Raw genomic sequence first — 4,824 nt, 5'->3', positions numbered from 1 at the left:
GTATGGAAATAATAAAATTTATAATTTGTAAATCTTCTTGTTTTTTTTACTTGTAGTTTTGCCCTTAATCGGAGGTTCCTGAGATTTTAATCTGGGGTAATTAATAATAGAGGCTTGCCTCTGTTAGAAATGGAAGAACCCACGAAACAAATATGATATTTGTGCTTCGATATATTGTCTAGTGTCTTCTTCACAGACATGATGCTAGGTGCATATTTTCGATCCCACAGTCAAGAATGAAACTACAATAACATTGATAGATTTGGTTTCTGTTTATGAATACGCTTTTTACGTTTAACAATAGTTTTTTTTGTTTAAGTTATCTTGTTTCCGTTTATCAATCCTGGTTTCTTTTAAGCTAACACGTTTCCATTTAATAGTCTTGGTTTCTTTTTAACAATAGATTTTTTTGTTTAAATTACCTTGTTTCTATTTATCAATCTAGGTTTGTGTTTAAGCTAATGTGCTCATCCATTGCAACATAGATCACATAAAACGATCACATGACAAGCAACAACAACCATTCAAATCGATGCTAGCCAAAATCAAACAACCAAAATTACCAACATATTAATAAAATGATCTAAAAAAGATTTGATCTTCAAAGTCAAATGCCAAAACCATCACCAAATCAATTAGACAAAATAGAAAAAACAAGAACAAGAACTTTAGGGAATCGGAACGTAAAAGAGCCACCTTTTCATGGATATATGGATCAATCTCTCCAGCTCCAAGTTGAATGAGGCAGCCGAGAGAAATGATGTAGCTTTTCACCTCCGAGCTTGCAAAGTGAGGGATTCATGTCCTAGTGAAGGGAGCGAAGAAGAGGAGAACGATAGGGACACAACCCCAATCACAACCTCTCTTTCTCTTTCTTCGCATCTTTAGTATTAAATGCTCATCTAATTTATCGGCTTATTTGCATATTACCCCCTCAAATACTCTCTAATTCTCAATTAATTTTTGTTCTATAAACTTTAGACTATTTTACCGTACTCCTTTAAATTATGTAGATTTCTATCAATATTTCCCACTGAATTTAGAAATTATTACCCCCTCAAATCCTCTCTAATTCTTGATTAATTCTTATTCGGGTTTTAAAATTATATTTATTTGAAATATGATTTAATAAATTGAGAATTTAAATATGAGTTATTAGAAGTTGAAGAAGTACATTAAATATAAAGATAAATTTTAACGTTTTACGTTTAATAATAGTTGTTTTTGTTTAAGTTATCTTGTTTCCGTTTAAGCTCACATGTTTTCGTGTGACAATCTCGGTTATTGTTTAAGTATACTCGTTTATATTTATATGATTATGTTAAAGCACATTGTTAAATGTTTTACTTTTAATTTGTTAGGTTTCAATAGTTTTACATTATATGTTAATGCGTATCTGATTAAGTTTACTAGTTTGTGTTTAATAGTTTTGGTTTCTATTTATGAATACGATTTTTACATTTAACAATAGTTTTTTTTTGTTTAAGTTATCTTGTTTCCGTTTATCAATCTAGGTTTTTGTTTAAGTTAACACATTTCCGTTTAATAGTCTTGGTTTCTGTTTAACAGTAGTTATTTTTGTTTAAATTACCTTGTTTCCGTTTATCAATCCGGATTTGTGTTTAAGCTAACGCGCTCCCAACAAGCAGCCCATGATAAACATTCTGACAATTTAAAATTTATCCATACAAAAAATGGACATAAATCGGATGAATAGGAATTAAAAAAAGACACACACGCACATGTACCAATTCAGAATCTCCAAGGGGATCGACATAAGCCCTAAATCGGTCCTCCATCTCAAGCCTTTTCCTCCCTCTCTTACAAAACACCTAATACCTCTCACCCTCCTCATCCACACCTTTAGCCCATCATATTTCTTCGGTTCTCCAAAGCACAGCACATCCCCTATTGGTATATCGATCCTCGTTGGACTTTTTCTCTTCAAGGCCGAGCTTTTCCCACCTGACTCTGCCGTCAAACTAGAAGGCGAACCCGAAGAATTCATAGCAACAAAAGGCGGTGGTAAAAATGGTCGAAGCCCACTAGAGATGCGCGGTGAGGCTCAAGGTCTTCCAAAAAATGTTTGAAAAGAAAGACAAAAAAAACTAGGTGATTTGATGGTTAAAAGTACAATTTTCAAAATGATGATGTGTTTTTTTCCCACCATTGCCAAGGGTAAAGATGGAATTCAATTAAATGAACTTGACAAAATGAGCTGCAGAGGCAAAAATTGAAATGAAACAAAAAGGAAAGGCTGTACGGCAAATTCAGAAGTCAGAGAGGCTGTCTGGCAAGTTTTGAAACTGTTAGGGGGTAAAAAATAACTTTCTCTTATTATTATTTATAGCACTTTGTATGTAATTGTTGAATATATGTAGCAAATCATTATTCATGGTATTGTTATGGGCTGGTTACGGTCTTAAGCTCTAACTCGAGAACCTTATGGGCAACTGTTACAGCCATAAGGGTTACTGTAGCGGCCGTATGAATCCCCGATTCCTGAGATATAAAAACCAAAAATTAGGAGAAGGAAGAAAACAAGAGGGAGAGATGAGGAGAAGGTTCAAAGGTTGAAGGGAGATTTTTGTAGAGAGATCTCGATGACAATTTTGGGGAATCTTCAAAGAACTTCATCTATCCAAGGATATTGCGAGATTTGAGGGAGTATTGTTATTCCCTTCATGTATTTTAATTCCTTTAGATTGGATTGTTGTTCTCCGATGATTGAGAACTACTTTTCATGGTGTTTGGGCATAGTGAAACTCTAGGGTTTATATCTTTGACTTTGGTTGTTGGATTTTTGATGCCTTAATTGATTTCTTATTTGCAATCATATCTATTTGAGTCTAATTGTGTGATTTAATGCTTGATTGCTAACGAGAGGAAAGCCTTAGCCATCATTCTTGGTATTACTACGTGACGAGAAAAAAATTCCCACATAGCATAGACTTGCCTTAATTCGAGAGGATAGTGTATACAACTTTTGTTAGGGTACTTTGGCGACTATGTCTCACGCAATCCTTCCGAATGGGTTGGTAATAATCTCCATGCTTTTTGCAATCATGTGGAGTGGATTTTAGGAGAAATTACATTTTTGCTCTGTATTCATATTAGGGATAATCTCTCTCTTTAGGGGGAGATTATCTACTTAAGAGATTGTAATTTGCCCACAATAAGGTTTCATAGAGTGTCAATGTGATTGAGTGGATGTCTGTATTAGCTCTGCATCTATTTAGTTACACTTTGCCTGAGAAATCAGTATTTTGTATAATTCTGAAAACCTTTCTGTTCAAATAGGATTGCATACCTAGACAACCTTTGTCCTGTACTTCATAACCTAGACGGAGACTATGTCCGGACATCGTCTCTTCCCTTGATTTCTCTCCGGTTTTATTTTTGTATTCTTGTTTTTGGTTTCTTTTATTCACACACACCACTTCGTTAGTTAGGCTAATTTTCAGAATTAGGGTTATCAGTAGTATTTACTTTCTTCCCTATGGCACTATGCACTTACGGACAATTTATTATGCGATCGGTACGCATACTTGTGCCCCTATCACAAATTATGGGACCCACCCTTTTATACTTAATAATATTATTATATTTATTATTAATTTTAAATTTTAAATCATCCTTAGACTTATCTTGGTAGTTACTAAATCTCGCAATCTGTTTTAATCCTGCTACCCGCGATTACCACATTGTTAAAAACTAAAAATAAAATAAAATAAAATAAAATAATAATAGTAGTAAGCAATGTCTCCCTGTGGTTTTCTTTGGGGTGTGGGAATTTCAGCTGCAACCCGATCTCAGTATTGCAATTTGTTTGATAAGTAGTTCATGTTGTCCTGGTGTGTGCGAGAATCATGTGTTATTTTTTGGTAGATCAGATTATTGGTTTTTTTTTTTGCTCACACTCACTTCATTACTTGAAAGTCATGGTCATCATCTTCCCTGTGTTGCTTATCTTTCAATTATTTTGTTGTGTTGATTAGAAAATTGAGTTAATTGAAATTGGGTGCATTGGGAAGGTTCTCATAAGTTTACTGTCTCGGGATGAGTGCCATGACCATGTTTTAATTTCTTGAAATTAGATTGATTTCAAATCCTGGGACACGTCAACTTATGTTTCTTAAGTATTTACAAAAGAAAAAAGAAAAGAAAAATGGAAAGAATGTATCTTCTAAAACACCATATATATGCATGTTAATAAGCTCATGAATATCATTCATTATATGTGCACTTTAATCATTATACTAGACTAGATTCTTGTCACTGTTCCATTTTGATGACTAAGCAGTACATGTTACATGCATGTATTCTAAATGAAAGGAAAAGAATGATGAACCAAACTAATTAAAGGCAAAATCAGAACTATTCAAAATACAAAATAAGATCTTTAAGCACTAATTGAAAAATGATTCCTTATGCCAAAGTACTTTCTTTTCAAACAGACAAAAGACTTAATTAAAATTCTGGATGTAAAGAGAACCAAGTAACAAATAGACACAAATAGAGTCAAAAGAGAAGTCTTCCTTCTATCTTTATTCTCTCAAGTTGTTATCAATGAAAGCTTTATCAGTTTCCATAAAGATTCCCCACCAAATGAAGTTTCAAAGCAACTTCCATACATCTACCTTTCTCTTCTTTAACACCTTCATATGCATATATATATATATACAAACCAACATATACATATATATATATAGAGTTCAACATCTCTAGCTCATTGCACCAAATTAAGAAGCTTAAAATGATTCAAAACATTCTGAGATGCCTCCATGAATGCAACCTCATGTGTTTCCTTCATAAAGCGGTGCA

Source organism: Dioscorea cayenensis, chromosome 17 (genome assembly GCF_009730915.1).
Source record: "Dioscorea cayenensis subsp. rotundata cultivar TDr96_F1 chromosome 17, TDr96_F1_v2_PseudoChromosome.rev07_lg8_w22 25.fasta, whole genome shotgun sequence".
In the NCBI taxonomy this organism is placed as follows: Eukaryota; Viridiplantae; Streptophyta; class Magnoliopsida; order Dioscoreales; family Dioscoreaceae; genus Dioscorea; species Dioscorea cayenensis.
Note: the sequence above shows the minus strand (reverse complement) of the source record.